This window comes from Mya arenaria, chromosome 2 (genome assembly GCF_026914265.1).
Source record: "Mya arenaria isolate MELC-2E11 chromosome 2, ASM2691426v1".
Classification (NCBI taxonomy): domain Eukaryota; kingdom Metazoa; phylum Mollusca; class Bivalvia; order Myida; family Myidae; genus Mya; species Mya arenaria.
In genome coordinates this window covers 67,857,469-67,884,048 of record NC_069123.1, presented here as the reverse complement: position 1 = coordinate 67,884,048, position 26,580 = coordinate 67,857,469, and the positions used below count along the sequence as shown (strand labels likewise).

General features: G+C 37.0%; 1 protein-coding gene across 7 annotated transcripts in view; it reads left to right on the top strand.

Annotated features, from left to right (window-relative positions):
- Nucleotides 1–26,580, top strand: part of LOC128204182 (uncharacterized) — a 124,393-nt gene that overhangs the window by 56,638 nt on the left and 41,175 nt on the right. For 6 of the 7 annotated variants that reach the window (XM_052905584.1, XM_052905576.1, XM_052905568.1 and 3 more), the window contains one exon: nucleotides 17,242–17,299. The gene's annotated coding sequence lies outside the window, so the exon portion shown is untranslated. Of the gene's footprint in view, nucleotides 1–17,241; nucleotides 17,300–17,949; nucleotides 17,963–26,580 lie in introns of those variants that run through there. The other variant, XM_052905593.1, reaches the window with a different exon arrangement.

Here is a 26,580-nt window from a genome sequence, read left to right as displayed (position 1 = left end):
CAACTCTGGTAGCTTGGTTCAAACTGTTTCAAATGATTAATTGAAATAATATTCTGACATAAAGATTTGTATCTAATTTATCATATAGACCATATGAATCACAAAACAAGAACAACAAATACTGAGAGGAAAAATACAAAAAACTAACCAGGAAAACAAGTTATTGAGTATTTGTTGTGAACCTGAACCCAAATTGCTTTTCAGCCTTTGATGTTTGTGCCATTATGTTTGGTTTATATGAGGAATATTAACTCATCAGTTCTGGCTTGCAGGAATTCTAGGTTTCAACAGTTACACCTATTGTACCTGGTTGCAAAATGCGGTATAGTTTTCAGGAAATGGATTCAGAAAGATGTTAGATTCTCCTGCACAATTTATTATTGCCAATGACTGCATTTCATTTCTGTACTCTTCCTTACATTTTACTTGTCAAACATTTTCAGCTAGGTTTACATACAAAAAATAATTAATACAAATGGCGCAGCGAAATTTAGCGCAATATCTACATTTCTGATGTCAAAATAAATACAAAAACACATACTTCAATAATTTAAAGACTTAGTCATCATGGTCCTTTATGGAATTTCACACTCATTTTGGATGCTTTCCACTGTCAAAATTGAGCGTTTAAAAAATAAATAAAAAAATGCAGTTGAAATGCCGGATCCCTCAGCAGGGGACCAGGGGATGGGTCAGAATTCCGGGGGATTTTTCCCCCCACTGGGGGTATATGGCATGTATGGTGAAATTCTGAAATATTATTACGTTTTTTTTTAACTATGTTCAGTTGGTCAGTTTGCAAGGAAATTGAAAATTAAGATCAGTCAGAAAAAATATGGGAATAAATATTGAAATGTAAAACCAGATTGTATTGACATGTTGCACACTCCTCCTGGTGAGTGTATAAACATGAATGTTTGTACCTGGTACTCATGCTCCTTGTGCCATTATCTTGTCCATAGTTTCAGCAACATCAAGTTGTAATGTAAAAAACATTAGGGAAAGTGTTTGACTATCTGTATGATGGAGGAGGCCAACTGTTGGCCTTTGTTCCTGGTCAGGGAAGGTGAGAAAGATCACAGAATTGAACAGTTTTTTTGCCTTCACCTCTCCTGTATGTATAAACAATTGTATTTTTAGCAGGATTTTGTATGATTGCCAATATTTCTGGTCACTAAACTCATCTCTAGAGTTGTGAGGATTTTTCCTTGAGATTTTGGTGGAGCAGGATGGAAGAAGAACATTTTTTTTCTTTTATAATAGACACTCTATTCCTGTTTTGAGGTGACTTTTATGTGTTGATTAATAGTAGAGCACCCTGGCCAAGTTTGTTTTAAAGTTCTTTTCCCTGTCTTGCTAAAAATTTAAATTTCTGTCAGCTTAGTTTGAGTGCCTGTGGGCGAGTGGATAAAGTTTGGGTTCTCTACTTTTTTCTTGACTTTTTTGGCGAGGGTTTGCTACCCACTAAATCCATTTATTATTTTTATACTTCTATTGTTGTTTTTTTCTTGCGATTTCAATAGCAAAGAGCAAAATAATTATAATATAATTGTGTTCAGATGCATTACAGGAAATTTTAGTTAAATGCACTTTTTTTATGACAAAATAAAGTGTGGCAAATCATTGGGAGTGTTAAAACTAAGATTCTGACTGGCTGGATCGAGCCCTTTAACAAATGTTGTTATATGCACAAATATTGTCTTTGAAGTATTATAATGATTCAAAATGAGTTAGTAACATTTTTCAATGAAAGGGTTAAAGGTATCCTTATGTTTGTGTATGACTTCCTGTCTGTGTGTGGTTTTGTTTCAGTATTCATATTTTCCTTGACTGTTTCAGTGTTGGTTCGGGCCAAACTAAAACCAGAATATTTTTTAAACTTTAAATGTTTTTTATGCATTTTTTGTTAAAAAAGAGTAAAAAAGTTGAAATATTAGTGTCTTCAGATGCATTACTGGGGAAAAAAAATCCTTCCAAAACATGGGCAAGTGCCTTTAAGCTGTCAAAATTATGATAAAAGCAATGATGTAAAATTAATACAGCATTGCTTTCACTGAATTATTCAACATCATTTTGATTGTTCTGTTGATCGTTCTCCTCATTCTTTTGCATGAGTTTGATGGTTAGCACCAATTCTTGGCTTTCTGCCTTTTAAATACATGTTTTTTCTTTTTGTCTTGAATTAATGTTGACCTCTTATGTAGGTGCAGAGCTCCAAATAATGTACTGAATGACCAGCAATGACACATTGTACAGGGGGATTCTTATGAATGATTTTCAATAGACCTTTAAGTGCAAAGTATTGCTTGTAAAGAAAAAGTGGGTATTGCTGATATAGAAAATGTGCTTATCACACTGCACCATCAGGAAAGACACAGTGCTAGAAGAAGTTACTATTTTGTATCCAAAATTGTGTTATGACCTGAAATGCCCCATCCAAATGTTTGCTCTTAGAAAGGCATGAGGCTCAGAGCAAATAATTGAGTTACTCCAAACAATATGCAACTGCTTTCCACTAGAGCAACATACCAGGGATGCCTTGACTTATTTTTTGTGGCATGATTACTGTTAGCACAGGTAAATGCCTCATTGTACATGAATGTTCCCACACTTTTGCATTGATTTGTTACTGAAAATAGGACTTGCCAGGTGATGGAAGCTTGGAGGCATTCCTCTGATCGACACAGATTTATGAATGCTGATGTATATTTAGCCCCTGTAATGAGGTACTGAAACGTATCTGTCACATGTCCTTCAGTAAACTACTGCTACTGCTGCTGCTTGGCTGTTCTGAGTTGCTCTTCAATGCTCCTTTGCTCAATGCATGCCAAAAAAGGTGTTGTCAATAATTAAAATAAGCTTACTTTATTTTTTAGTTTTAAGAGAATGAAATCGACAAACAAACTGCATTTCAAATAAAACTCCAGAGAGTCCACTAAATCTTAAGCGTCCCACAAAGTTGTAGAAACCTTTCTGACTGAGCTGGAACTTGCAAGAACACTAAAAGATCCTGACCAAATACAAACTACCCACTCTGAAGCCCTGTATGAGAGAGGCTACCCGCTGACCATATACAATCCAGCCACACTGAAGTCCTGTATGAGAGAGGCTTTGATATACCAAATACAAACTACCCACACTGAAGTCCTGTATGAGAGAGGCTACCCGCTGACCATATACAATCCAGCCACACTGAAGTCCTTTATGAGAGAGACTACATCCTGACCATATACAAACTAGCTACATTGAAGTCCTGTATGAGAGAGGCTGCATCCTGACCAATAACAAACTAGCCACACTGAAGTCCTGTATGAGAGAGGCTACATCCTGACCAATAACAAACTAGCCACACTGAAGTCCTGTATGAGAGAGGCTACATCCTCACCAATAACAAACTAGCCACACTGAAGTCCTGTATGAGAGAGGCTACATCCTCACCAATAACAAACTAGCCACACTGAAGTCCTGTATGAGAGAGGCTACATCCTCACCAATAACAAACTAGCCACACTGAAGTCCTGTATGAGAGAGACTACATCCTCACCAATAACAAACTAGCCACACTGAAGTCCTGTATGAGAGAGGCTACATCCTGACCAATAACAAACAAGCCACACTGAAGTCCTGTATGAGAGAGGCTACATCCTGACCAATAACAAACTAGCCACACTGAAGTCCTGTATGAGAGAGGCTACATCCTGACCAATAACAAACTAGCTACATTGAAGTCCTGTATGAGAGAGACTACATCCTGACCAATAACAAACTAGCCACACTGAAGTCCTGTATGAGAGAGGCTACATCCTGACCAATAACAAACTAGCCACACTGAAGTCCTGTATGAGAGAGACTACATCCTCACCAATAACAAACTAGCCACACTGAAGTCCTGTATGAGAGAGGCTCCATCCTCACCAATGACAAACTAGCCACACTGAAGTCCTGTATGAGAGAGATACTACATCCTCACCAATAACAAACTAGCCACACTGAAGTCGTGTAGGAGAGAGACTACATCCTCACCAATAACAAACAAGCCACACTGAAGTCCTGTATGAGAGAGGCTACATCCTGACCAATAATAAACTAGCCACACTGAAGTCCTGTATGAGAGAGACTACATCCTCACCAATAACAAACTAGCCACACTGAAGTCCTGTATGAGAGAGGCTACATCCTGACCAATAACAAACTACCCACTCTGAAGCCCTGTATGAGAGAGACTTTGTTATACCAAATACAAACTAGCCACTCTGAAGTCCTGTATGAAAGAAGCTACCCGCTGACCATATACAATCCAGCCACACTGAAGTCCTGTATGAGAGAGACTACATCCTGACCAAATACAAACTAGCCACTCTGAAGTCCTGTATGAAAGAAGCTACCCGCTGACCATATACAATCCAGCCACACTGAAGTCCTGTATGAGAGAGACTACATCCTGACCATATACAAACTAGCTACATTGAAGTCCTGTATGAGAGAGACTACATCCTCACCATATACAAACTAGCTACACTGAAGTCCTGTATGAGAGAGGCTACATCCTGACCAATAACAAACTAGCCACACTGAAGTCCTGTATTAGAGAGGCTACATCCTCACCAATAACAAACTAGCCACACTGAAGTCGTGAATGAGAGAGACTACATCCTACAAACAAGCCCCACTGAAGTGGTGTAGGAGAGAGACTACATCCTGACCATATACAAACAAGCCACACTGAAGTCCTGTATGAGAGAGACTACATCCTGACCATATACAAACAAGCCACACTGAAGTCGTGTAGGAGAGAGACTACATCATGACCATATACAAACTAGCCACACTGAAGTCATGTAGGTGAGAGGCTACATCCTCACCAATTACAAACAAGCCACACTGAAGTCCTGTATGAGAGAGGCTACATCCTGACCATATGCAAACTACCCACATTGAAGTCCTGTATGAGAAAGTCCTGTATGAGAGAGGCTACATCCTCACCAATTACAAACTTGCCACACTGAAGTCCTGCATGAGAGAGGCTACATCCTAACCAATTACAAATAAGCCACACTGAAGTCCTGCATGAGGGAGGCTACATCCTAACCAATTACAAACAAGCTACACTGAAGTCCTGTATGAGACAGGCTACATCCTAACCAATTACAAACAAGCCACAATGAAGTCCTGTATGAGAGAGGCTACATCCTAACCAATTACAAACAAGCCACACTGAAGTCCTGTATGAGACAGGCTACATCCTAACCAATTACAAACAAGCCACAATGAAGTCCTGTATGAGAGAGGCTACATCCTAACCAATAACAAACTAGCCACACTGAAGTCCTGTATTAGAGAGGCTACATCCTGACCAATAACAAACAAGCCACACTGAAGTCCTGTATTAGAGAGGCTACATCCTCACCAATAACAAACTAGCCACACTGAAGTCGTGTATGAGAGAGACTACATCCTACAAACAAGCCCCACTGAAGTGGTGTAGGAGAGAGACTACATCCTGACCATATACAAACAAGCCACACTGAAGTCGTGTATGAGAGAGACTACATCCTGACCATATACAAACAAGCCACACTGAAGTCGTGTAGGAGAGAGACTACATCCTGACCATATACAAACTAGCCACACTGAAGTCATGTAGGTGAGAGGCTACATCCTCACCAATTACAAACAAGCCACACTGAAGTCCTGTATGAGAGAGACTACATCCTGACCATATGCAAACTACCCACATTGAAGTCCTGTATGAGAAAGTCCTGTATGAGAGAGGCTACATCCTCACCAATTACAAACTTGCCACACTGAAGTCCTGCATGAGAGAGGCTACATCCTAACCAATTACAAATAAGCCACACTGAAGTCCTGCATGAGGGAGGCTACATCCTAACCAATTACAAACAAGCTACACTGAAGTCCTGTATGAGACAGGCTACATCCTAACCAATTACAAACAAGCCACAATGAAGTCCTGTATGAGAGAGGCTACATCCTAACCAATTACAAACAAGCCACACTGAAGTCCTGTATGAGACAGGCTACATCCTAACCAATTACAAACAAGCCACAATGAAGTCCTGTATGAGAGAGGCTACATCCTAACCAATTACAAACAAGCCACACTGAAGTCCTGTATGAGAAAGGCTACATCCTGACCAATAACATACAAGCCTATCTGAAGTCCTGTATGAGAGAGGCTACATCCTGACCAATAACAAACAAGCCTATCTGAAGTCCTGTATAAGAGAGGCCACATCCTTACCAATAACAAACAAGCCACACTGAAGTCCAGTATGAGAGAGGCTACATCCTTACCAATAACAAACAAGCCACTTTGAAGTCCAGTATGAGAGAGGCTACATCCTTACCAATAACAAACAAGCCACACTGAAGTCCAGTATGAGAGAGGCTACATCCTTACCAATAACAAACAAGCCACTTTGAAGTCCAGTATGAGAGAGGCTACATCCTGACACAAAAATACAAACATGCCACTCTAAAGTCCTGTTTGTGATTTTTGGTAAGCTAGAATGGTATTTCTGGCCTGGCCTGCTGACTCAGCATTTTGTATGGGCCAGGCTTGGCTAGGCCAGACGAGGCCAGATTTTACACATATTGAGATTTTATACATATTGAGAGTACAAGCTCTGACTAAAATGGAACACACTGATAGACCTTTACTTAAAAATTAATCTGCATGTTAACATAATTATTTTTTCTGAATTTTATTTAGATAAAAATGTAGTTTAATTGAATGCATGGGAATCTTGTAAACAATAATCAAATAAATTTATATTAAGTTTAGATCTGGGTTTACAAATTGATTCTTAAAATCAATGTGTTTTAAAAGATTCAAGTAATACATACATATGTATTTGTATTATGTATTATGTATTATTTGTGATGATTTTTATGGTGTTTTTTTTTCTTTATTTTGGATGTAAAAGTTAAAGTTTAAAGTTCATATAGTTGAACATAAAGTGTAGTTCAAAACTTCATGTGTAGTTCAATTGAAAACATGATTTTTGTATAAATAAATTAACTAATAAGGCATTCAATTATACAATATATTTTATCTAAATAAAAAATAAAAAAATGATAACATTAAACATGCAGTTTAATTTCTAAATATTGTTTTGTTCCAGTATATTCAGAGCTTGTACTCAAAGACGAATTTAATAATCAGACTTTTCCATTGAACTACATGTAGACGATTGTAAGCTACTATCTTATCATGGATAGTAAATACACCTTATCTCAACAAGAATTTCCACATTATTAGTCGGCGCCCAGAAGGGTTACTTTAGAAATATTCAAACTTAGGGACTATAGTTCATAAATTGCAGAACAATGCTTTCAATAGTTAGTGATAAAATATGAAGTTTTTGTATGCTTTATAAAACTTTACTCTTTAATTGATAATGAAACCTTAAATTATAATAGCCCTGCTTATCATTTTGAAAATTTTGATTTTAAATACCAACTTAATCATAACAACTCAGCCATCTCCGAGATAGATACAGACCGAGGTGTTCTGATTGATATCAATAGATGAAGGTTACACGGTACTATTACAATATCCGTTATGTTTGTAAACCTCCGACACAGTAATCTCCCTTGGTGACGGCAAAAAATGCCGAGTTTTGAAAAATTAACCTTGAGCTTAATTGTTTGGTTTGCAAATTTCATTCGAAAGAATGAACTCCAGATAATTCCATTTTGATGTATATAACTTTTATCCCCGTTCTATATACTCATATGAGTGAAATGTGTTGCAAAAATTTATACAAAATATAAAGCAAGGAATTCACATAACATAATTCCGGGCTTAAACTATTGTAACAATATTATAATATTAACCATAATGTCATTCAGGCATATGTACACCCAACATAAAAACAAATATTATCATTGAAATAATAACCATTTTTGGTTATCTGCATGCATGTTTTTCTTCTAATTTCATTGCGCCGACTTGATGCTATGCATCAACATTTTTCTTTTATATATTGTGTTAGATAGAAGATGCTGCTTATTGTATAGTTTTATCAAACCCTCTGAGGTTAAGGCAGATTATTGCTTTTATTGGATTGTGCACTGTCCATCGTTCATGTGTCTGTACTTAACATAATTGCTTGTTAACGTCAAATTATGCCTGTGGTCAAACTGCCCACGCCCTGAGGTTTTCTGTGGACTTATATAGGGTATTCTTAAAAATCTAACAATCATCATACAGTGGTCCTCTACCAAGATTGTGCAAATTATGCCCCTTGGGTCACCCTTTTTGACCTACTGTCTTATTTTTAAAGATGCACTCTTACTCCCAAGTAAGATTTACCACAATTAATACAATTGTTTAAACATACCAAAAAGGAAGACTAAATGTTTAAAATAATGGTTCTTATGAAGGATAACGAGTTGAGTTTGAAAGGAAAGTGCATAAAACACAGTATTTCTACCTTATGAGACTATAGAAGATAACAGAAAATATTTTAGCATTCACCAATCATTTATTAATTTTTGCCATTCCAGCTATTATAATCACGGTTACAATATTGTAATCAGTAATTAATATTTTCCATAAATGCATTGTTTAGTAAGGCCTAAAAAAAATATGTCTGTTTCGGGTAACCCGACCCTACCTATAAAAATGCGCCGACCCTAACTATTTTTTCCGTTTCTGAGCCAAAAAAATATTCGTTAGCGAATAGAGAGTTACGAAGGGTGGATAAATGCAGATTTTAATCAGAATTATTGTTTATATGATAAAACAAAGTCAGGCAATGACAGTTATGTAGGAAAGACTGCCATGTGCAAGAAAACACTCTGAACTTATGACAGATTTTGAAAAAAAATAATATATTTTTTTTTTAAATCCCTACCTACCCTACCTAAAATTTAATTTTTTTTGGCCTAAATAGCAAAGGTTTATCAGTCAAAAATTATGTTTGTTATACATGTGTATGTATTGACTTTGAATAAGAGTGTCACTTTAAAGCTACAGCAAATAAAGTTTGACCATATTTACACTTCTGTAAACAAATGACAATGTTGTGAATGGATGACCTTGACTGTGACCTGTTGACCTACTTTCTTATTTTTGAAGCTTCTGCAAAGATATTTGGACCATGTGTAGAATTTTGAAAACAAGTATCAAGCTATATTGATTACAAAGGTCAAACACTGTTACTCAGGGGAGCAATTTAGGGCCATCATGGCCCTCTTGATACTCTTGTGAAATTTAAACCTAGTGCTCATGGATTGTTGATCGATTTTTTCTGTTTGATATTATATGATTTTAGAAAAAAATGTATCCTCTGAAAAGCTGTATCATAAAAATTAGCACCTGTAGATATAACCAATTTAAAGTAATTCCGAACCTAATGAACAGTGCCGCAATCAGAGAAATACTTAAAACCCTCCAGCAAACAAAATGCACAGCATGGCTTCTTTATTATCTAGGACATAGTCGATCAAGAAAACAGATGTGGAAAACTATTTTTGAAATTCATTTCCATGTTTCCTTCTTATAAATTGTATGTTTGAGAAAAGATGCCTGAGAAAAGATGATATCAGTGGGTATATTATCTAGCACTGTGTATTATCTTCTTTAGACATTTGGTGAGTCATTCATCAGATATTTTATGTAGTTTTCCCATAATTTCATGTTCTTCTCATATCTTGTCAATATGATGATGAGATGCTAGGTTTTCAAAGAGGCTGATTGAACAACTCTCCCCACAGAGTACAATTAGTTGATATCCAGGGAACAGACAAACATTTCTCCTCATTACTTTAAGGGTATTTAAAAAACAAAACTTACATTATGTTAAAAATATTCGGGACAAAATGCTTTGTGAAATACAATTTTTTGTAACAGAAGTTCTGTCATTTTTTCCAAATATTAGGCTTAAAAAATATGTGTGGTTTAGGAAACATTGGTAAAAAATAGGGTTGGTAGGTAGCCTTTATTTTCTTCAGCTGCAAGTTATTACAGACGTGAAAGGTGTCAGACGTGTGCTTTATGCACATTGATGACATCTCATAAACATATGCAATAAGTCTTAGTGGCATTCTTTTAGTTGTCATTAATTTTATGGCATAAAAACTTCCTGGATGTTCAATGACAATATTGGGTCAGGATGGTCTAGTGGTCAAGACACGATTCTTTACTGAGAGTGAAACCCAGGTTAAAATCCTGGTCCTGGAATACAATCTTGCTTGACTAAACAGAAAAAAAAAACACTTAACAGTTTAAAGTATTTTAATTAACATCTGACAACTGCAATGTGTGGTGTTCCTTTAAATATTTTCTACATTGAGAAACAATAGCCATATCACAAAGTTTATATCTGTCGTGAATGAATGCAGATTTTTTTTAAATGTATAACTGAAGCACACTAATCATCCATTCTTGGGGGGTGAAAGCCCTTTATTAATTCTAGAAGTGACAGTTTAAGCTATTTAAGATGTTCTCTTCATGAAAATAAACAGGCTGCAAGAGCAGACAAAGGTTTTCTAGTGTCTGCCCTTTCTCCAGTGCTTCAGTTCACATATAGTTTGTCCATCAATCCAACAAGAGTCTTCGCATGCCCGTTCAGGACCACACTGGACATCGGGTCGCTCTTCACATCTTTCCTCTTCGTCATCGTAACCAGAGAACTCGTATACACAATCATGAAGGATTGTGGAGACATTGTTCTCCTTCTAATAGTATGAGCATGTGGTTTCTCACATACTAAAGTGGATTGCACAGCACCTGAAATTATACAATTTTCCCATTTGAAATATAGCAAAAAAAGATTTGGTATCTGCCATGACAATCTTTATTATGTTGAACTCCCTATGTTGGTACAATAACAGTGTGTTCATACATAAAAAAAACCTAAAAGACGTATATTGAGACATATAAAAAGTTATTAAATTTCATGCACATAATTTTATGTACATGCTGTTTCAAATTTAATTAATAAAAAAGAATCTATATTTAAAATTTAAATGTACCAATATATAAGCAACCTGTTTAATGGCAAGTAAAAAAAGATCAAGTGGGTTGAGTTTTTAATATGTGCATGGGCTTATAACATTCACAAAGCACCAGAAACCATAAAACAGTTTGTGTGAGAGTAGCTTTCATTTGGAAATGGCTCTATCAAGTCTACAGGGAGCTGCAGCAAGTGCAGTTTCTACAATTTCCCCACTGTCTTGAGAAGAACAGATGACCAACTTCCTGTGATAAAATTTGAAATTAACAGGTTGGACTGGAATTTAGACCTGACAGTGTGTTCAAATGAGGATTTTACAGTATGTACTCATGGCCCCAATTTCTCGAAAATTCTTAAGTACGTTAAATGTGCTGAGCGCGTTATTAACGTGCTCAGCTTGATCACATTAATTATTTGCATTTCACGAAACAATAACTTGCTCAATAACTTAATTAAGTTGGATGTTGAGCACGTTATTTGAGTCAACTAGGTAGTTGATTTAAGTCCGTTATTTCTCTCTCAAATATGGCCGCCATACAGCGTCGTCTGCAGATACTACGCCAGAGAACTCGTGATCTTCCGTTTCCGAGGGTCTTTCAAGACTGTTCAAACCCTCTGGAGACTATATTCTCTCCTGAAATATTCCAGAGGTATCGTTTTCGTCCTCATTATATTCTTCTTCTCGTCAACATCCTTTTTCCTTACTCTGAACGAGCCACTGGACGCTCCTGTCCACTACCCCCTCTTCTTTCCGTACTTGTTTCTCTCCATTTTCTGGCAACTGGAGCCCACTATATCGTTGTTGGTGACGTCCATGGCATTTCCGCTTCGTCTGTCTGCCGCGCCATCAAAACCACTGTCGCTATACTTTCTGGAGTTGCAAGAAAGAAGATCCAGTTCCGTCGGGATTAAGATGCTGTAAAGGCAGAGTTCTTCTCCATTGCCGGTAAGTAACGCCCTATCCATACACAATTGAGATATTCCCCAATGTTCCGGTGACAAAATAATGTTCATTTACATGCACAGGTTAATGTTTCTTTGAAACTGTTTACTGTTCTGATGAATAACATTCAAAACAAACACCTTTAACCTTCGACCACTGTCGCTTATGACGTAGCCAATCGCGACTGCATGAGATCGATGATTGAACGTTGATAAAATTTAACATGCCTGGTAAACGCAAGTCAGGGGCCATAATTTGTATAAAGGATAATATGGAGTTACCTTACCTCATCATGTAATGGACATGAACAACTGTGTGAAGTATTAAGTCAAATAAATGAAGGCTATTCGATTTATAGTGAAAAGCCCAACTTGCCCTAAAACTTTAACCGGACGCAGACGTTGGGCGAGTTGTATAGGCCTCCTTATTCTTCGAAAGCTAAAAATGACAAATACGAAGAATTGGTTCTTAAGATGATGTTGGGAATTTTACATTCATTTAATTATATTTTAAGTATAGTTTTCGTTTTCGACTCTTCTCTTCAAAAGTTCAATGTTAAGTTCATGAACTGCTGCCTCCCTTTTGTTCTTTTCCGTCCAATACCTCTCTTGGGCCCTAAATGATTTTAATTCAGCGTTCAAGCGCTGCTTTTCAAGGTCGTACAAATCCTCTGTTCTTTCTCCTTTTCTTTTCAGTGTGCTTTTCTTCCCTGTTAATAAATATTTTGTATGTTATTTCCTGATTTTCATTTATTGACAAACATGTGTTATGCCTTTAATCTATAACATTTAAGTTCTAAAATGTGCTCATTGAATGTAAAGGCGATCTGTAATTGCGGTCATGAGGCCTTCAAACAGATTGATGATTTTATATAAAGGTTTAGTTACCACCTTTACACATCGGCTTCTTTTCTGTCGCCTGACGATCACAATCTTGTTCATCTCGCACTGGGCTTGGGGTTTGTATTATCTCCGAGCTTAAAACAAAACATACATTCAGCAACTGATATGCATCAAGGAACTTTGTATACACATCATACAATTTAACTAATATGTTCTTCATATAAAGTCAATTAGTACTTCTTCAATAATCACCTACTTCCATTGCAATACTACTACTGATAGACGGTCATGTTCAGACAACAGTTCGGTAAATATTCCCTTTCGCAAATGTTAACATAATTAGTTGTCAGTTTATTGTGTAAAGTATAAGTTACATGTTCATGTTGTCGTCAAGGTGTAGCACGATCAGACCATCGTCTCTGGTAATCTCTTGGCCGCTTGGTAATGACTGTGCAACATAAGTGGCTGAAAAAAAGAATTAACATATTAATAATCAATATATTATTCTTAACAATTATGCACAAGTCAATTTTAACCACGCCCCCACCAGGTCCGGGGACAGCCGGGGAAATGGGCCGTGTTTTTACCTTTCATGTGGCCCCGCAGTGCCGGTTGAATGCGGTGGTTTTGTATTTGCGCAAAAAAGCGGGATTCACGGGAATTTGACCATCAGTTCGTTCCCGCAGGGTGGCGATTTTACCTGGGGTTGGCTGTACCGAAAGTCAAAGTCCCCGCTATTACCCCGACCTGGAGGGGCCGTGGTTACTGACTGGTGCATTATAGTTTCAGATCGTTACGCACAAATACGCACGGCCTTAAAGCGTTCTAATGTTTCTCATGTTTTGAATTTTGGCGATTGAGTAACGTTAATATAATGCATATTGAACAATCACAACAGTCGAAATATGTACGAATTCAGTAATCTCACCTGTTTCTAATCCTCCGGGAATCCCTAGCAACTGGCACTGATTGTTAGCGTACATGTGGTTGCTAACGAACTCTTCGCATGCTGTTAGGGGCTCAATCACACCAGCACCAGTCATTTTACTTTTATCTACCTTTTCTTTTACTGAATATAATAACGTCCGTGTTTGAAAATGCATTGAAAACAGAAAGCAAAATTCAAGTATCAGTACAGCTACAATGTATTATAGTAAATATTACCATGCGGTTAACAAAATACGTGCGGTGGTGATTTAAAAGCAAAGGCAAATTAATTGACGTAGATTCTTCACATAGTACAGCATATTGAAGTAAAGTTCATCTTTTTTATAGATAATACATTGTGGCAAACGGTTGCTTATATTTGACTGACCGTCAGTCATACGTACAGGCGACACAAGAATAATTATTCAACTTTTAAATACAGCCGCACCCTGTTGGCTCGAACTCTTTTGGCCAGAATTGCTGATCGAACTGGATATGAAGGACCGATGTTTATATTCTGAAGGTTAGACATCCCACCTAGCCCGATTTTTCCTGAGTTAGAGCAAACGGGGTTCGACAGTTTAGCGTAGTAAGCGAACCTCTTCCTTTTGCGTTTCTCCACATCGTCTTAATCTCGTCAACACTCCTCATGTTCGTAACCAGACCAGAGCTAAAAAAAAGATACAAAATACTATCGAGTTCTACATCATAATGTTAAGGTGACAAACAAAACGTCAATCTTAAAACAAAATTAGGACATAGAATATAAACAAGTTAAAATATTGTAAAACAATATCATATAATTTTTTTTCAAAAACTAGCATTCAATAGAATGCATATTATAAAAGCACGGAACTGATTAATTGCGATTAATGGTGATACATTGCAGTACATCCCATAGTTCTGTAATGGCAAGACATAATAAATAAAACATAGATCAATTGAAGGTTGTTGTATATGTATCATTATGTATTAAACCAATAAGGGTCACGACTGTTGATAAAAACATTCAATACACTATTACATGAAATTTTATACCACACAAATTTAACACGCACACGCGATGTGCAGTTTGATTGCTCATGTAGATGACGTCATCGTTCGATGCCTGACATGTGTCAAGTTTTCAAAAATATCAGTCATTCGTCAGACCTGAGGGAAAACGGTCATACTTTTACACAGTGCAAATCTAATATTTGTGAGAAAAATGGATGTATAATTATCGTATCTATGCAATGGATTTACATTACACAGGCAGTAAATATGCCTTGAAATGGAAATATTAATGCCTGCAGCCGTGCGGATTTAAGTACCGAATGGAAATAGGGCTAAATTTCCATATCTACTTTCTCAGAATTGGTTCAGTTAATACAATAGGTGCTGTTATTCCAGTACATTTAACATGTGATTTTTACAGACAATGGAAAGAAACCAATTTCTCATACATAAAAGCTTACATCGACAAACACTTAGAAAAGGAGGTGAAAACAAATCATGCTGAAGGTGTCTTGATAAAAATAGACACAACTGTGTTCAACGGTGTGTTCAATTTTTACGGGATTCTTTTAGCATATTTCACAATGATCAAAGCTAAATTTACACTAGCCACAATAATCGAGAGCGATCAGGGATATTTTTTATTATTTTGACATTTCTTCTGTATCCCTGTCTCGAGTCTGACACAATAAATAATAAACGTCAAAGGACTAGGTGGACTAAACTTTACACGTTACATAAAATATGTGAACCAGGACTTAACAATTAAATAACAATGATACAGTTGCAGCCAATGAAAGATAGAAGGCACTTGATTCTTTGCGGTAAGATTCTTTCAAAAGTTTGAAATTCATGCCCGTATTGTTTACCGTTTAATAAATCATATGACAAAATAATAAATTATTGTATAAACATGTTTATTGTATCGTATAGTTATTTAATTACTGTAATAATGCATGTTTGATAAAAAAATGTGAACAAAAGGGATGTGTCTTACGCATTAAGCTTTTTACAAACGCCTTCCCAGGCTGTTTTTTTTAGCTTGCGACCTTGTGTGGCCCCTCGAAATGTTCCAAACAGTACATCAGACTCGACTGATATAAGCTCGAGGCAGTAGCTTTTCTCTGCTTCTGTCCAGTTGGGAGCTCTTTTGCTTCCATTGTCCATTGTGCAAGATTTTTTCATTTCTATCGTCTGTTGTCAGATTTTCCCGAACTTTATACTTTCTAACCTTTTTTACCAAAGAGCTCTCTTTTAACCGAAATGACCGAAAAGATAATCACGTTATTTTCACTCAGTTGAGTAGCTTATTGAGCACGTTCAAGAAATGGGATTTAGCTAACCTACTCAGCTGATAGCTACAATAATGAGCGATCAGGGATACTTTTTTATTATTTTGACATTTCTTATGTATCCCTGTAACGCTACAACTCTCTACCATTTAACAACGGGCGAAATGATATACTGTAATAATATGCATTGATGTTGAATAATGATGACAAAGTTGTTCAATTTTTATCCGACAGTGATCTGAACTGGATTTAATTTGTCATTAGAGTTGTTATTTTCACATTAATATATTATGGGTCACGAATACCGTTATACATGTACACAACCAGTCAGAGTTGTCCCAGATTTACCGATATCGGGATACTCGATAAACAATCGACACTTGTAAGTGTTTTATGATAACTTAACATGTTTTTTGGGCATACTGACATAACTTAATACGTGTTTAATAGTAGGCAATAATATTTTCGTAGAAATTTGAATTTATAACGGAGGATTCTCTGCGCAAGGACCGCTTGCTACTTTTTGCTGGGATGGTGGACGTCACGAGTCTGCCATATTAAAAAAAAATTGTCAAAAGACTTGTTGACGGCCATTTAGGTGGACTACTCAGCTGAGAGCGTTATTTTTACTGAGCATGTTATTGAGTTAACGTACTTAAGAATTTTCGAGAAATTGGGGCCAGGACAGCAAAAATGAAATATTGGAATTCCTTGCTTGTCATGTTTGTTTATTCCTCAAATGGATTCTCATCACCCATTTCTGATGGGCCATACCAGTGAAACCACCAGTCTACGAGTCCGAACTCCCCTCATGAATTTTGGCAAAAACTTCCCCAACAGTAGATGAGTTGATGACTGGAATCATAATTGCTTTAAAAGTCCATGGACACATTTTTCTACTGTCAGGGCAAACACTGTGGCTACTGCCATGTTTGTTTCAACTATCAATTGACGCTTTCCAAGCATTTCAGTTTTAAACTCAATTCTTATCATTCCAGGTTACAGACACTTTTTTTTTTAAATAAATAAAAAGTTTTAGTGTTGGCGCAAACAAATAGTCAGTCAGGTTACCTGAACCAAACATTTTTTTCTTTAGCCTTACTGAAAATTATAGATTTGTTTCTTTTTCAATGCTCAAAACTGCTCTACTTTTCTTACAGGATTTTAAAGAAAGAGGTCACTGCTCTTGTCCAAACTTTAGGTAAAAGTACACATGAGAAAGATGTCTAACATAGTTTTCTCTTTGTCCATTTCAGAATTGCAAAGCAGGTGCAAGGAGCCTCAAAACGGTGTGTCATTTGGTCAACCCATAATGTAAGTGGTACATGGTGTGTCATATGGTCCACCCTTAATTATAGTGGTACACTGGGTGTGTCATATGGTCAACCCATAATGTAAGTGGTACATGGTGTGTCATATGGTCAACCCATAACTAGGTAGTACTGGGTGTGTCATATGTCAACCCATAATGTAAGTGGTACTGGGTGTGTCATCTGCTTAACCCATAAAGTAAGTGGTACACTGGGTGTCATCCGGTCAACCCATAATGTAAGTGGTACTGGGTGTGTCATCTGGTCAACCCATAATGTAAGAGGTACTGGGTGTGTCATCTGCTTAACCCATAAAGTAAGTGGTACACTGGGTGTCATCCGGTCAACCCATAATGTAAGTGGTACTGGGTGTGTCATCTGGTCAACCCATAATGTAAGAGGCACTGGGTGTGTCATCCGGTCAACCCATAATGTAAGAGTTACTGGGTGTGTCATCTGGTCAACCCATAATGTAAGAGGTACTGGGTGTGTCATCCGGTCAACCCATTATGTAAGTGGTACTGGGTGTGTCATCTGGTCAACCCATAATGTAAGTGGTACTGGGTGTGTCATCCGGTCAACCCATAATGTAAGTGGTACTGGGTGTGTCATCCGGTCAACCCATAATGTAATTGGTACTGGGTGTGTCATCCGGTCAACCCATAATGTAAGTGGTACTGGGTGTGTCATCTGGTCACATAGATAACTGTATTTTACAAATAATGGGCCTTTATTATTTGACTTACAAATTCTGGTTAAGGTTTTGTGTGTTAACCACATTTAAGTCCATTTCTCCACAAATTCATCACGATTTGCATTGAAACTTTAAACAAGGGCACCCAACCCTCCAACCATTTTAATAAAATCAATTTAGATAAATCTATGATGCATATCATGCAAATAAATGCCCATTATTATTCTATATAAAAAATTTGGTTAAGGTTTTGCTTTTAGGCAAACAGGTTAATATCTCAGCAACTACGTCATGTATTGTATTGAGACTTTATGCAATGGTACTCAACCACCCAACCTCCTTAAATTACCAAGTTAGATAACTGTATTTTGCAGATAATCACACTTTTTTAGCTCGACTATTCGAAGAATAGGTTGGCTATACTACTCGCCCCAGCGTCGGCGTCGGCGTCCGGTTAAAGTTTTAGAGCAAGTTGGGATTTTCACTTATAAGTCCAATACCCTACATTCAATTGACTTAATACTTCACACAGTTGTTCAGGGCCATCACATGATGAGGTTAGATAACTCCATATTATTATTTACACAGATTATGGCCCCTGATTGACTATGGAACTTAGGTTAAAGTTTTAGGGCAAGTTGGAATATTTATTAATAACTTCTATATCCTTTGTTCAATTGACTTAATACTTCACACAGTTGTTTAGGACCATCCCACAATGAGGTTACATAACTCCATATTATCCTAAATGCAAGTTATGGCCCCTGATTGACTTAGGTTAAAGTTTTAGGGCAGGTTACAAAGTTTTAGGGCAAGTTGGGATTTTCACTTAAAACTCCAATACCATTCATTCAATTGACTTAATACTTCACACAGATGTTCAGAGCCATCCCATAATGAGGTTAGATAACTCCATATTATCTTTTATACAAGTTATGGCCCCTGATTGACTATGGAACTTAGGTTAAAGTTTTAGGGCAGGTTTGGATATTGTTTAATAACTTCTATACCCTTCATTCAATTTACTTAATACTTCACACAATTGTTCAGGACCATCACCCAATGAGGTTACATAACTCCATATCCTTAATACAAGTTATGGCCCCTGATTGACTTAGGTTAAAGTTTTAGGCAAGTAAAAGTTAAGGGCAAGTTGGGATTTTAATAAAAAAAACTTCTATACCATTCATTAAATGCACTTAATAAAATTCAAAATTATTTACGACCATCTTACAAGAAAAATAACTCCGTTTTAAGCCTAAATACAAGTTATGCCCCTTGATTTATTTTATTTTTTTTAAATTTCTTTTGAAAGGCATATTTGTATATTCTTAACCACATTTTTATAATGGGAAATCAAGTTATTTGAATGACTTGCGTCATTGTTTGGGCGGGCTGGTGGGAGGGCAGCATCAAAGTCACCTTATGTATCAAATAATTTTAGTTAGGTTTGACATAAAGAGACCAAACTTGGTATTATTACATCGTTATTGTATTCTAAGTCAATGCGGCGTAGTCGAGCGCGCTGTCTTACGACGGCTCTTGTTATTCAACTTAGAAATGCTGGTGACTGTGTTGCATTTAATCTTATTTTAAAGTGATCAATTCTGTTCACTAAAGCTTTGTAATTCTTAAACTTAAAAGCAGCAGAATAGTTTAGCACACTGTCTCTGTGACAGCTCTTGTTTAATAGTAATTTACTGGAAAGCTTGGTATAGCCAGTCCAATTAAGGTCCCATTAACAATAAGGTCAACTGAAAGTAAATGGGCTGAGGTGAACGAGTGCTCGCCATCTTCTCCATATATTCAGTCAATTGCATATTTTTTGCACTATGGCAACAACAATTAATTGCCTTTGCCAATGAATATGTCAGTTGTGTTTTATGACATCAGTGTGAGGACAGTGTGCATTTCTCGGCTTGTTGATGAGCTTGGAAATGGTTGAAGAGTGTATAAGGAAGGGCAAAGTAACATGTTTGGTCAAATTAATTATAACAGTTTTGAAATACAGCAAACAAGGTTGTTCCTACAATATTCATGTAGATGACCAAAAAGATGTTTATGGCTGTCATGATGTAATGTTTTTGAAGATTTTTGATTTCAATGTATGAAAAAAAATTGGTTAAATTAAAAAAATTACTTGTCAATAAAGATTATCTCATTATTTGTCATCATCAGCATGCATGAAACATTATATTTGCAACAAATTAATCTTGATACATATGCTCATTAAGATCCTTCTGATAGTACATTTTCATCAAAACTTCTTTGAAATTTACTTATTTAATGTCACTTATATTGAAAAAATGTCACTATAATGAAAAAAAGTAAGCTAAGTGGGTTTCATTAATTATCTTTAGCTCACTGGCTGGACCAAGATGTGACATGAGGTGAATTCAATGAGTGACCGTACATGACAGCATGTTAATTAATTAATCCAGGGTCATTGAGGTTTTGCCTCTATCTCCCATTTAAGCCTCACCTGTCGGGAGGCCTAGGGCTCATGTAGCACGCTAAAGTGCCCCATGTCGGGATGCTGATGCTGATCACTTATGGCAGTTATGTGATTATCACACAAAAAAGGGATGAGGATCCAGTATTTTTATTGTCTTGCAATTATTTATCTATTAGCTAGGTGGATAGTACATTTTTCTGGTCTGATTGTTGGGATATGGTGACAATGTTGTGGTGTAATTTTTATTGGCAAATATTTTGTTCATATACATCTCTGAATAAAATAACATTGTATGGAATTACTAGATTGTAAAGGTATTGTAATTATTCTCTTTGTACAAATGGATGTTCTGTCCATTGTATTAATTATCAATTAATTAATTACCAGGTTATTGGTTGCTTTATGTGAACATATTTGTATTTATAAGATTTTGTGTTCTGATGGAAAAAAGTTCATGGTGCACAAAAAATGACTTGGTGTCTCAGATGTTAGTTGTCATGATGAGGTAAACAATCTTAATTGAATTAATAGAATGTTGTAAAAAAAGTTGTTTTGTTCTTGTTAAATTGTATAAATGGCAAATATCCAACCCTGTGAAGTTGCTTGAACCTTCCAAGCATTATTTGAGAGGTTAATAGAAATGAACATTTTTACCAGTCAGAGCTGTTTTGGGGGCTAGTTTATGTGGAGATGACCCATACCAGTTGTATTGGGAGTTATAGTTTGCAGATGTTAAACATAAGGAAGACTCAAATATTTAAATAAATGCTATGTATAAAGCCAACAGATATATCATTGATAATTTTATCATTGTATTACATTTGTTTAATGCCTTTATGAAAAAAGTACCTTACTTTGTCATTTTTTTTACCCATTTTTCTTTTTTTTCATTTCAAATTAGGTAAAAATGTATATCTTTGGCATTGGTAACTATTCGATGAATAATAGCTTAACAAAAAAATGGGGAAAAAAACAACAACCTGCTATCAAGTTAAATTAAAATTATTGCAGATACTTTGGGTAGTGTTTTTGTAAAAATGTGTCATAATTCTGGAAACCATTTTGTCTTCAGCAATAAAGAAAGTCGTATTTGAGAAGCAACATGTAATAAATAATGAAGCAAATTAATTAGAAACAAATAACCCTAGCTTATTAGTATAAATATTATGCTAATGAGAACACAAATGGCCTTAACTAGATAAAAAAGAGTGAATGAATGTGCCATTATAACTCTGATCTATGGGTTGACCCTGTCGGTGTGAAGGTGGTGGACATACATAACTTAGGACCTACATTGTGGCTGGGAATGTGTACATCTGACCAAACAATAGCTCATCACAGTAGGGGGGAAATGCCCGGCATGCTGGTAATGTAATCATTATGTTATCTTCTTCATACAGTATTGCATAATTAATTGAATGTATTCATTCATTTATCTAAGATGGTGGACCAGATATTTCTGGATGGGTTAAAGATGCACTCTCACAGATTGAAGTATTCTGGTGGCAAAATTATATTTTGGACAAAGGAAAATGAAGATGATATAATGAAATATATAAACATATCTATGATTAGGATACAATAATTGGGAAAATCTTTCTGCAATTCTTAATTCTGCTGTTGTTGTTTTGTATTGCAACAATTAGATTATGAATTGTCTGAGCTTTCATCTAGGTTTATTTGAATGCCACTTTTTTATGCCGTCATATTCTAGCAGTTGTATGAGAACATTAGAAAATGAGTTAGAAAGGCCAGTCTTCCTGTATGAGCAAGGAAATTGTTCTTGTATGAGTTAGGCCAGTCTTCCTGTATGAGAAAGGCCAGTCTTCCTGTATGAGAAAGGCCAAACATCCTCTATGAGAAAGGACAAATATCCTGTATGAGAAAGAACAGTCTTCCTGTATGAGAAAGGACAGCCATCCTGTTTGAGAAAGGACAGTCTTCCTGTATGAGAAAGGACAGTCTTCTTGTATGAGAAAGGCCAGTCTTCCTGTATGAGAAAGGACAGTCTACCTGTATGAGAAAGGCCAGACAGCCTGTAATAGAAATGACAGTCATCCTGTATGAGAAAGGCCAGTTCTCCTGTATGAGAAAGGACAGTATTCCTGTATGAGAAAGGCCAGTCTTCCTGTATGAGAAAGGACAGTCTACCTGTATGAGAAAGGCCAGACAGCCTGTAATAGAAATGACAGTCATCCTTTATGAGAAAGGCCAGTTCTCCTGTATGAGAAAGGACAGTATTCCTGTATGAGAAAGGACAGTCATCCTGTATGAGACTGCCTGTATGAGAAAGGCCTGTATTCCGGTACAAGAAAGGCCAGTATTCCTGTATGAGAATGGACAGTCTGCCTGTATAAGAAATGACAGTCATCCTGTATGAGATAGGACAGTCTTCCTGTATGTCAGAAAGGAAAGTCATCCTGTATGAGAAAGGCCAGTCTTTCTGTATGAGAAAGGCCAGTCTTCCTGTATGAGAAAGGCCAGTCTTTCTGTATGAGAAAGGCCAGTCTTCCTGTATGAGAAGGGTCAGTCTTCCTGTATGAGAAAGGCCAGTCTTCCTGAAAGAAAAAGGCCAGTCTTCCGGCCAGTCTTTCTGTATGAGAAGGGCCAGTCTTCCTGTATGAGAAAGGCCAGTCTTTCTGTATGAGAAAGGCCAGTCTTCGTGAATGAAAAAGGCCAGTCTTACTGTATGAGAAAGGCCAGTCTTCCTGTATGAGAAAGGCCAGTCTTTCTGTATGAGAAGGGCCAGTCTTCCTGTATGAGAAAGGCCAGTCTTTCTGTATGAGAAAGGCCAGTCTTCCTGTATGAGAAAGGCCAGTCTTCCTGTATGAGAAAGGCCAGTTTTACTGTATGAGAAGGGCCAGTCTTCCTGTATGAGAAGGGCCGTCTTCCTGTATGAGAAAGGCCAGCAATCCTGTATGAGAAAGGACAGTCATCCTGTATGGGGAAGGACAGTCTTCCTGTATGAGAAAGGACAGCCATCCTGTATGAAAACTGACAGTCTTCCTGTATGAGAAAGGCAAGTCATCCTGTATGAGAAAGGACAGTCATCCTGTATGAGAAAGGCCAGCAATCCTGTATGAGAAAGGACAGTCATCCTGTATGAGAAAGGACAGTGTCTTGTATTAGAAAGAAAAGAGTTCTTGTAGGAGAAAGGAACTTGTATCTGAAAAGGACTGACAACCTGTAGGTGAAAAGGAAGGTTGACATGTATGTAAAAAGGACTGTCGTGGGGTATCTGAAAAGGACTGACGTCCTGTATGTGAAAAGGACTGTCATCCTGTATGTTTAAAGAACTGTCAATCTGTGTGTGTAAAGGACTAATGTCCTGTATGTGTAAAAGACTGTCGACCTGTATGTTTAAAGAACTGTCAACCGGTGTTTAAAGGACAAATGTCCTGTATGTGTAAAAGACTGTCGACCTGTATGTGATAATAACTTTTGTGCTGTATGAGTAAAGGACTGACAAGCAGTATGTGTAAAGGACTATTGTGCATAAAGGTTATAAGGTGCAGGACCATGTGTCCCTGGTTCATTTAGCAATGAACATTGCCTTGGGGGTTACAGGGTGCAGGACCATGTGTCCCTGGTTCATTTAGCAATGAACATTTCGATGGGGGTTACAGGGTGCAGGACCATGTGTCCCTGGTTCATTTATCAATGAACATTGCCTTGGGGGTTACAGGGTGCAGGACCATGTGTCCCTGGTTCATTTATCAATGAACATTTCCTTGGGGGTTACAAGGTGCAGGACCATGTGTCCCTGGTTTATTTAGCAATGAACATTGCCTTGGGGGTTACAGGGTGCAGGACCATGTGTCCCTGGTTCATTTAGCAATGAACATTTCGATGGGGGTTACAGGGTGCAGGACCATGTGTCCCTGGTTCATTTAGCAATGAACATTTCCTTGGGAGTTACAGGGTGCATGACCATGTGCCCCTGGTTCATTTAGCAATGAACATTTTGATGGGGGTTACAGGGTGCAGGACCATGTGTCCCTGGTTCATTTAGCAATGAACATTTCGATGGGGGTTACAGGGTGCAGGACCATGTGTCCCTGGTTCATTTAGCAATGAACATTTTGATGGGGGTTACAAGGTGCAGGACCATGTGTCCCTGGTTCATTTAGCAATGAACATTTCGATTGGGGTTACAGGGTGCAGGACCATGTGTCCCTGGTTCATTTAGCAATGAACATTTTGATGGGAGTTACAGGGTGCAGGACCATGTGTCCCTGGTTCATTTAGCAATGAACATTTCGATGGGGGTTACAGGGTGCAGGACCATGTGTCCCTGGTTCATTTAGCAATGAACATTTCGATGGGGGTTACAAGGTGCAGGACCATGTGTCCCTGGTTCATTTAGCAATGAACATTTCCTTGGGGGTTACAGGGTGCAGGACCATGTGTCCCTGGTTCATTTAGCAATGAACATTTTGATGGGGGTTACAGGGTGCAGGACTATGTGTCCCTGGTTCACCTTCAGGCCTTGAACATTTCCAGGGTTGACTAAAACCACCCTGTGTCAGTCACTGGTAGGGGTTAATTGGCAATAATAAGCGATTTGTTCAGCCAGTTTTTCCTGCTGTTTACAACCACAGAGATGTACTGGTGTATCAAACGTACTCATTTTGGCAGCATTGTGCACAGAAAACAGATTTTGATGCGGTTAGGTTAAGGTTTTTGGCATTGTGTGTCCCGTGCAGATCTGTGGCAGAATTTCAATGGAATATTTTGGCTGTCTGACTACAGTTCCATTACTTGCAAGATATTGATGAAATTCTAATAGGTGTAGAGGATTTTTCCAAGACAATAAATGTCTTTGATCCAGTTGTATTGAGTATGGTACAGAAAGAAGGTTCAGGACTGGATCATGTATGTACTCAGAGGCATTCTCAATCTGTTTAATTGCCCACTTGATTGTAGGCTTTCATTCTGAATGTTTCCAGCCAATGGTCAATTTCATTCATTTCAAGAATTCCATCAAAGCTTTTATCAGAACAATGTTTTACATTGTCCATGTAAATGCTACCTCTGATGAGGTTGAGGGAAAGCAGCTGTCATGTAGAAACAGTCATTCTGGCATTAAGGCACTCGTTAAAGGCCAGGTAAAAGGCAATCAATTTGTAGATTGTGTTTTTCACTTATTTTTTTTAGATTTCAATTTTATTCTGTCCACCATTTATATGAGTCGTACATCCTTCATGTAAAGTAGCAAAATATTTTGAGAAAAAAAAGAATTTTACAGACTATTATTATTATTAGGTGGTATTTTAGTTTCATTTGTAGTATAGTATTGGGAGATTTATACCAGTGTACATCATTAAGTTTGGTTGCAAATTATTATTACAATATCCAAAATTATTTAGATAGTAATTAGAATTAAGGGCTAACTAATCTGAAGGAATAGGCGCCCTGTTCAGACAGTGGTGGAGGCCCATTGGGCGAAGCCACATATATTTTAATGAGTGTTTTCATGACACTGATAATATATTTATATGAAAAAAAGGACTGTGAAGTTGTTCATTGATGAAAAGAGACAAATATGAAAAACTAATCAGGTTGTTTGGCCTGCAAACAAAGTATTTTCTGAAGACACAGCTTTATTATCTGTTTGGTTAAATGGAATATAAATATTATTGTTGTCTTGGCAATTGATATGGCCTCAAAGAGACCACTGTTTTTTTGAACTTCAGGATGTATATACAGAATGTAGGCTTTCACCTCCATGTTTTGGTGTTTGGATGACATCAACCACAAATTGTTTACCTTTGTGTTTCATCCGCTCCATGTATCTGTTCATTGTTAGTTTGGAAATTCAGCATGTTTATTTTGTAGGATGGCTGTCTTTAATTTTTATATATTGTATACAGAAATATTTTAGCTGAACAGCATTTTTGAGGATATCAAGAATTGAAGGGTGTATTAATTGCACAAAAACGGGTCAAATCCATTATAATATTTTAGCAGTGATAGATAAGTTAATGACCTTATTCCTTGTGTGAAACCAACTCTTATTACTTCTCAATATCAGGTGATTAACATTTGTTCTAAAAATACCCATTTAATGGATTTGCATTATATAAATTATATGGATCTCCACACTTTCTGGATAAGTCGGAAGTAAAACATCTTA